Below are 9,139 nucleotides of genomic sequence, written 5' to 3'. Positions count from 1 at the left end.
TTTTAAGTGAAGGCTCATTTTTAAAGTCACTTTCTGAGCTGGGCGGTAGTGGCGCACGCCTTTAATCCCAGCACTTGGGAGGCAGAGGCAGGGGGATCTCTGTGAATTCGAGGCCAGCCTGGACTACAAAGCAAGTCCAGGACAGGCAAGGCTACACATTGAAACCATGTCTGGGGGTGTAGGTGGGGGGAGTCACTTTCCTTCTCTTGCCCCAAGACACCGTCTTAGGTAAATTTATGTTATCCAGATGTGGTGGTGCCTATAGTCCTAACGCCAGGAGGTTAAGAGTTCAAGGCTATCTTCAGCTACTTATCAAGTCTGGAACCAGTCAGGTCTACAGGAGACCATGTATCAAAAAACTCAAGATCATAATATATTATATATTTACGTCACGCTAGTTCTAGGCGTTAATTCTACTAATCAGTATGGGATTGGTTGTTATGGTCAGGTGTGGAGGAGGAGGAGCTCGGAAATCTAGTTTCTGGAATTGGCAGGGACTGATATGTCCTACCACCTCCTAAGACCCCAATCCGTAAGAATCTGACCAGCAAACCGGCTCCTATTTTCGCAACCTCAGTTTCCCTCCGGGTTGGAGGCACTTGTTGCTAAATTGCAAGAAGAGGACATTAAGAAACAAAAAGAACTGGGGAAAGCGCCTCAGCCTCAGAGTGAGAGAGAAACTCTTGTTCCTCCCGCTGGGACTCCGCCAGGTAACTCGGGGCCAGTTATTCGGCGCCGCCCCCTTTTTCCAGTCGGCTGCGCCGCAGCTCCTTTAACAGCCCTGACCAATCGCCGGCCGATTTTCGTGGTTTCTTGCGGGCGCGCGGCACTGGCTGGATTGGTCGTGTCTGGTGCGCGGCTGGCCCCGCCCCCTCCGCCCTGTGGTTGGTGGTGGGGGCAGCGGCTGCGGGGCGGGTCCGCCGGCGGGGCGGGGCGGCCGGTGCCCGGGGGCGGGCGGGCAGGCGGCAGCACGGCGGCCCCAGCCAGAGCCCGAGCCGGAGCCGGAGCCGCGGCGGTCGCGGAGTACGGGCGCCGGCGCAGTAGGATGAGGCAGCCAGTGGATCCGGGGTGAGCGCGCCCGAGGCCAGGTGGGGCGGGCAGGGAGCGTTGGGCGGCGCAGGCCCGGGTAGAGGTGGCTCGGCTCCGGGACACCAGCAGCTCCTGCAGCCGTTGGCGCAGCGGAGCTCGGTTCAGCCCCTTCTACTCTGCCAGGGCTTGGGATGCCGGTCCCGGTGGCGCGGGGAGAGACCTTCCCTGCTTGGGGGGCCGGGCGGGGCGGAGTCGCTCCGGGGCGGGAGGTGCAGCCGGCGAGTCCCAGCCTAGCGTCCGGGGCTCGGTGTAGGTCCCGGGAAGCAGCATCCACACACTCGCAGAAGGACACTTGTCACTTCTATGCGTGGGGCCCCGGCTTCCCGCCGCCCCCTCGGCCACCGTGGGAGAAGCTTGGGAGTGGAGAAGCGCGGTTACTTTTGCCCGAATCTGTCAGTCAGTGCCTGTCGGCGCCTCGCTTGTTTTTCTGCAACTCCTGGCGGACGTCGGGGGACCTAGGGGTGGTGTGTGTGTTCTAGAAGGGAGGCAGCGGCGCACTGAAACCCGCGGAGATCGTAAGGTTAACAAGTGACATTGGGCTGAGGCCTAACGCCAGCTGCCCCGCTGGGAGCGCGGGGATGACGGCGGCGGAGACCCGGGGACCGGAGCAGGGACGGGAACCGCCGGCTCCATTGCACCACCTGCCACTCTGGAGCGCCGACTCAGCGCAGGAGTTGGTGCAGGGGAGTTCTCCCCCCACCCCCCACTGAAAACGATTTTTGGAAAACTTAGCCCCACAGTGGGTTGATGGTTACCTAAACCATCAGTTGTTATGGTTACACGGCATCAAATTTAAGGGCAAAGTCTGTTAAAAACACCCTCGCTCTTCCCCCCCCCCCCCCCCGAGCTAAGGAGCATGTTGTCATTAGATTTCATAGATACTGTGTAAGGAGGCCATACTTTTTTAGAGTTAAAGAAAAAGTGGGGGATCCCCGAGGACACAGATTGTGTCCTGTTCCCATATGAGGTCCAAGTGTCTTGACACCGTCGCCCCGCGCTCAGTTGAGAGGAATAGTCTTTAAAAATTTTGATTATTATCCTCAAAGGATATAGAGCAGGCATTTCAGGAGCCAGATTAAACCAGAAGAGAAACCGTGACTTGCTATGTGGAAAATAATAAGGAAAAATGGAGGGACAGGTAATCTTTGACCCTTGGGGAAGGGAGTTCAAAGCGTCTGGGATTGCGTTTCGGGTTGGGGTTACAGGCAGGGAAGTGTATCTTGTACTGGCTGGTGAAACCGCCATTTCTGTGAGCTTTCCCCAACCTTTAAAGGATTTCAGTACCTTTCTGAAGTTTTCCAAAACAGGCAATCCCCTTGAGGCCAAGAGGACAGAGTCATAATTTTGCAGTGTCTTTGCTACCTGAGCTCCTCCGGGAGAGGTTATGAAGCCTTGGAGAGGGGGAGTGGGGGTGCTGCGGGAGGCTGCACCCCCAGATTTATCTTTGGGAAGGGAGATGAACAAATTGATTGAGATCAGAACGTGGTGGCAGTGAAGTTCACTGACAGGCAATGCAAAGACAGATGGGGAGGAAGGACAAATTAAAGAGTGGGCTTTGGGGCTGGAGAGATGGCTCACAGGTTAAGAGCACTGGCTCTTCTTCCAGAGGACCTGAGTTCAATTCCCAGCAACTACATGGTGACTTACAACCATCTAAAATGAGATCTGGTGCCCACTGCTGGCGTGCAGGCGAACATTCAGGCAAAACACTGTATATAATAAATAAATTGTTAAAACAAAACAAAACAAAACAAGAGTGGTTTGGGCTGAAGGGTGAGAAGTGGGAAAGAGAGATTATGTCAGACAGGATACTGTATGCTATTAGAAAGCATGTTCTTAGGCTGCTTCCGGGGAAAACAGCAAAGGTTAGGTTAGGCCGTGTGTGTGTGTGTGTGTGTGTGTGTGTGTGTGTGTGTGTGTGTGTGTGTGTATTTTAAGAAAAAGTCTCCTGTATCTTCGACTGGCCTCAAACTTGTTAGCTGGCTGAGGATGACATTGAATTTCTCACCCTTCTGCTGCTAGTTGCCCAGTGCTGGGATTACAGGCCTGCACCTGCCACACCCGGTTTATGTGGTGTAGGAATCAAAGCCAGAACTTTGTGCATGCCGGGCAAGCCCTCCACCAACTCAGCTGTATCCCGAGCCTGATTACACTTTTAGGTAGGAGAACTGCAGAATGAACAAAGACATTGCCTGGGGTCAAAAATATGTATTTGATAACATTTCCTTGAGAGTTTGTGGTGTGCTAGAATCTGCTATGTCCTGTGGATGTGGTGGAGGAGGAGGGAGGAGGGAGTTCCCGCTAAGTCAGAAGCTCTCGTTTTCTGAGGCTCTTGGAGAAAAAAGGGGAGAAATGCACAGAATGCTACTTAATAAAAACAGGAAGGGAGCAACCCTTCCATTGCGTATTACTTTGGTATCAAACTGAATCTTCAAAGGCCAGTTTCTGTGTCAGGCTCTATATAAAATCATATTCATCCTTGTGTGTGTTGCCTGGTGTCTTTTGATGTTAGGTAGCTTCCCTTCTCTTAGCAACTCATTTATTCACAAGTTAGAAAGATCGTTATAGGGAGGCAGAGGCAGGCGGATCGCTGTGAGTTCGAGGCCAGCCTGGTCTACAAAGTGAGTCCAGGACGGCCAAGGCTACAAAGAGAAACCCTGTCTCGGGGGAAAAAGAAAAAAAAGAAAGAAAGAAAGAACGTTATAAAACACTGCCCTTGTCTTCTAGGTGCTTCTTCTAGTTTCTCTTTCCTTCCTTTTCTTTTTTCCCCCCCCTCAAGGAATTTTGTTTTTGTTTTGTTTTTTGAAACAGGGTTTCTGTGTATAGCCTTGGCTGTCCTAGGTTCACTTTGTAGACCAGGTTGTCCTTGAACTCACATCGATCCACCTGCCTCTGCCTCCCAAGTGTTGGGATTAAAGGTGTGCGCCACGCCCGGCCAAGGAATTCTTTTTGTTTGTTTTTCAAGACAGGGTTTCTCTGTAACATCTCTGGCTGTCCTGGACTCACTTTGTAGATCAGGCTGGCCTGGAACTCATGGCAATCTGTCTGACTCTGCTTCCCGAGTGCTGGGATTAAAGGCATGCGCCACCACTGAAAAGGTAGTTTTTCAAGTCCTAGCTCTGCCGCATACTGCACCCCATCCTTTGTGCATAGCCTAGTCCTGCAGCAGCCTCTGAGGGTGGAGTGATAACCTGTTTTTATGGAGATGGAAGGGGGCTCCGGATTGTTCCATGATTTAACCAGCATGGCAAGCTCACTGGACACAGAGCTGGAACCTCCAGTGCTCTTCTTCCCACTGTACCATATTACTTTTCCTGGGAGCTGAGTGGAATTTATAAGAGTTAATCCAGAGCAGCATCTGAGGCTCAGCACCAGCTCATAAATTCCTGAGCTGCTGTGGGGACCAGTCAGCATCCAGTGTCCCTCCTCTGCCTGGTACAGTGTTCGGGGGCGGGGGCGGGATCCTCAGATCCTTAGGAACTCTGGGGAAAGGTGATTAGGCTTTCTGGGAATGCTTCCGAGTGCTTTTGTTTTGTTTTGTTTTGTTTTTTGAGACAGGGTTTCTCTGTGTAGTCTTAGCTGTCCTGGACTTGCATTGTAGACCAAGCTGGCCTCAAACTTACAGAGATCTGCCTGCCTCTGCCTCCCAAGTGCTGGGATTAAAGATGTGCACCACCATGCCTGGCTCTTCCCAGTGCTTTTTGCTCACCAGCTATGTGACCTTTGGGACACTGCTGTCTTTGTGTACCTCAGCCTGTCACCGGTAGAGACAATAGTCCTGTTGTAGCAATACCAAGACAGTGCAGTCTGTCTCATGTTAGCATTCATAACAACGATCAAGATTTGTAAAGTGTCAAGCCGGGTGGTGGTGGCGACGGCAGCGCACACCTTTAATCCCAGCACTTGGGAGGCAGAGGCAGGTGGATTTCTGTGAGTTCAAGGCCAGCTTGGACTACAGAGTGAGTTCCTGGACAGCCAGAGCTGTTACCCAGAGAAACCCTGTCTTGAAAAACAAAAAACAAACAAATAAAAAAATTGTAGAGTGTCACAGTGGCACATGAAATGGTCCTTGGTGTGTCAAATACTGGTGTGTCTTATAGTCAGTGGTCTTAGCTAGATGCACATTATTTATAGGTAGTTATGAGGATGTGAAATGAGGTCACTCATGTGCTTGGCATCCAGTGAGCCCCCATAACAGTTGATGCTGCCAAACGGCAGCTGTAGGTGTCTCTGGGGTAAAGCCTTGGAGCATCTAGTTAGCGTTGCCACTGAGAGCCCTGGTGATAACCCATGGCCTGGGATTGTGGGCTGGAGGAACGGCGTCCAGTCTGGCTGGAATACTGTTCTTTAGGACACCATTGTCCCCATGAGAGGCATTAACTTCAGGAACTAATGAGCCATGGCCAGGCAGCTCCCTTTGTCCTGTCTATTCATTAAGTGGTTTTGATCACCTTTAAATCCCCCAGTTAAATAAAGATTGATGTGGAAAGACTGGAACCCCATACTGATGTGAGCTTTAAAAGCGATTTATCTTCAAGATTGTGTGTTGTTCCTTCCCAGGCTCCTTAGAGTGCTTGATGGTGTAACGTGAAGTGCGACTGAGAGGGATGCTAGAAGGATGGATGCGGAGAGGCTCTTGAGTGGCACTGGATGAGGTGAACAGAGCTCTGCACCTGGGACCTGGAGGTCTGGCAGAAGGCCTGGTGATGTCACCTGTTATCTCTGGGTTCCTGGTCTGTCTTTACACTCGGGACCCTAAGTCTCTTACAAATTGAAGACTTCCTTTAAAAAAATTTTTGTGTGTGTGTGTGTTTTGCCTGCATGTGTGTTTGTGTACCATGTGCCTGCCTGGTGCCTGAGGATGTGGGGAGCCACCATGTGGGTGCTAGGAATTGAACCTCAGGTCCTTTGCAAGAAATACAAGTGCTTCTAGCCCCTGGCCAGCTCTCCACCGCCCCCCCCCCCCCAGGACTTCCTTTTTAGTCACCTGTCCCCTTGCCTCCATCCCCAACGCAGTCTCAGTCTATGAGCTTATAAACCCAAGCATCGAGACATTCTGTGGTTGAAAGGAAGTTACTTTAGTCTGGATTTTGTATTGTTTTAGAGACATGGTCTTGTATTAAAGCCCAGGCCAACATTGATTTTGGCTTTGTTTCTAGCGTAGCTGGGGTTACAGGAGTGTCCTATCATTTGAGAGTTTCCTTGGATGTTTGTGACAGTGTTTGGAAAAGTAGGAAATAGCACCTGGGAGACGTGAGTTTGAGGCCAGCCTGGTTTACATAGTGAGTTTCAAGTCTGCATAGTGAGACCTAGTCTCAAAGAAAAGCAGAGCTATTACTAATCAATAACAATGTGACTAGTTTATCTCCGCGCCCCCCCCCCCCCCCAGGGTTTCTCTGTGTAGCCTTGGCTGTCCTGGACTCCATTTGTAGACTAGGCTGGCCTGGACCTCACAGAGATCTGCCTGCCTCCGCCTTCCGAGTGCCTGGGATCAAGAGTGTGCGCCACCACACTTAACAATCTTTCTTATTTTAAGATGAGAAAGCTGAGGTTCAGAGAGGTTAGAAAATGATGCCAGGACCACAGGGCAAGGTCAAAAGCTTGTCCCAGGGGTCAGAGCTCAGGCTTCTGTCGCTCCCAGCATGTGGTCTGTGGTTGTGGTCATCTGTGTCTCACTCACTCTGGAACCCCTTCAAGGCAGGAGCTCTGGGTGCTTTCTCAGGTCAGAACGGGAAGAGTTCTCCCCTCTGAGGTCACAACTTTCCAGCCTGTACCTGTTCCGCTCTGTGTGAGCTGGGGAAACAACCCCTCCAGGAGCTAGAGGAGAGTTGAGTCCTTGAAAGGAAGGGTTTTTCTTTGGTGAACAAAGCCATTGGCAGGTCACTGTGAGCATAAATGGGACCATTGAGAGGTGAACTTGACCTCTCCTGTCGGATCTCAGAGGAAGGGAGACCAGGTGGGCTTTGAAGTAACCTTTGTTGGATTGGCCTGAAACACTGGTGCTGAGAGCTTTCTTTCAAGGAGATTATTGAACTGAGACTTTGAGCGTGTCGCTGGCATATTCCACAGTGAGCATGGCAGAGGAGCAAGGAGCTGGCGTGTTCCACAGTGAGCATGGCAGAGGAGCAGGGATCTGGCTTCAGCCCTTAGCTTATTTAAGATTTGAGATCTGTACGTAGCTGGTCAGAATCACAACATGCATTTTATTTATTAATCTCTTTAGAGATCTGTCTTCCTATGCCTCCTGAGTGCTGCTGGGATTACAAGAGTGTGCTGGCACTACCCCTCCCCCCCAAATAATATGCATTTTATAAAAGTGTTGTTTCTCCTTTGCTCTTTAAAGCTTGCCTAAGCTGGCTTACTCTCTTATCTAATTCTTGGTTCTTTCTTATACCCAGGACTGTCATTTAAGCAGTATTCCTAAAAATGCTAATATTTATTAGTTTGGGTTTAAGGTAGAGAATTTTTAAAAAATGTTCTTCTGAAAGGACCAACTGAACAGGAAATATTTTGAGGTTTTCCTGGTTCCAAGCACTGCGCTTGGCATTGGAAATCTGATGGGGAGCAAAACAGATGTGGTCCCCACCTGCCCACAGCATGACACCGTGTGTGGTCTAGACAGTAGACAAGCCCACGGATGCACCTATGCACCATACATACAAAACGGCGGGGAGAGTGAATCCCTCTGAAGGGAATGAACAGGGCACTGGGAAAGAGAAGAATATCACAGGAGGGTGAGCAAGCAGTGTGACTGCTGACCAGGGGTGGACACGCCTCTGTGTGTGCCTGGTGTGGGACAGAGGACAGGACCCTCAGGAGCCAGGCAGTGCTTGGGAGGCCTTCGGAGGGTTTTTAACCTCTTGGGTCTCCTGTGCTTTGAGGATTGAATAAACCTCTTCCTGGTGTAAACAGAAAGAGGTGTGAGCCAGGAGGAGTGGTGCACGCCTTTAGTCCTAGCACTTCGGAGGCAGAGGCAGGTAGATCTCTGTGAGTTTGAGGCCAGCCTGGTCTACAAAGAGAGTTCCAGGACAGTCAGGGCTGTTACACAGAGAAACCCTGTCTTAGAAAGAAAGAAAGGACCAGGTGGTGGTGGCACATGCCTGTAATCCCAGCATTTGGGAGGCAGAGGCAGGTGGATCGATGTGCGTTCAAGGCCAGCCTGGTCTACAAAGTGAGTCCAGGAAGCCAAGGCAACACAGAGAGACCCTGTCTTGAAAAACCAAAAAAAAAAAAAAAAAAAAAAAAAAAGACAGACAGACAGATAGACTGAGCTGTGAATAAGGGTTTGTTAACTCACCAAGTTTCCTGGTTGGGAAACGTGACCCAAGCAGGGTGCAGGTAAGAGGTGGCTGCTGTTGCTGCTGCTGTGCAGCCTTCTGAAGTATTTTCAGGCAGCTCATGTGGACTTCTGCAGTGCATCCGGCTTCTGAGGACAGCCAGCACTGCCTGCAGGAGGGCCAGTGAGCCAGCTGGACAGGAAGCTGGTGCTAGTGTCTGATTAAAAAAATTATATTACATTTATTAATTTGTATGTGTGTGTATCATGCACTGCATGCATGTGTGTCGAAGCTCACGTGTGGAGGTCAGAAGACAACTTTTGGGAGTTGGTTCTCCCTTCCTACCATGTGGGTCCTGGAGATTGAACTCAGGTCATCAGATTGGGCAGCAACCACTGTTGCCCACTGAGCCTTCTGGCCAAAAGAGGGCATCTTCTGCAGATAAAGCATTCCTATACAATCAATCAATCAATCTAAAAAAAAAAAAAATGATGATAGAACCTACGCATTCATCATGCAGCTTAAATAATTAGCAACATTTTAAAAAAAGACTTATTTATTATGCACACAGTGTTCTGTCTGCAAGTATAGCTACATACCAGAAGAGGGCACCAGATCTCATTATAGATGGTTGTGAGCCATCATCTGGTTGCTGGGAGTTGAACTCAGGACCTCTGGAAAAGTAGCCAATGCTCTTAACCTCTGAGCCGTCTCTCCAGCCTAATTAGCAACATTTTGCTAATCTTTTTTCTTCTTTGAAATAGAGCATTGTA

The 9,139-nt window shown here is 50.3% G+C and overlaps 1 protein-coding gene across 1 annotated transcript in view; it reads left to right on the top strand.

The window, feature by feature from the left end:
• Nucleotides 1-950: 950 nt before the first annotated feature.
• The window catches only part of Tex2 (testis expressed 2), a 120,675-nt gene continuing 112,486 nt past the window's right edge, over nucleotides 951-9,139 (top strand). The window contains exon 1 of the mRNA XM_051158906.1: nucleotides 951-1,068. The gene's annotated coding sequence lies outside the window, so the exon portion shown is untranslated. The remainder of the gene's footprint in view (nucleotides 1,069-9,139) is intronic.

This window comes from Acomys russatus, chromosome 16 (genome assembly GCF_903995435.1).
Source record: "Acomys russatus chromosome 16, mAcoRus1.1, whole genome shotgun sequence".
In the NCBI taxonomy this organism is placed as follows: Eukaryota; Metazoa; Chordata; class Mammalia; order Rodentia; family Muridae; genus Acomys; species Acomys russatus.
Note: the sequence above shows the minus strand (reverse complement) of the source record. Positions and strands in the feature narration are given on the sequence as shown.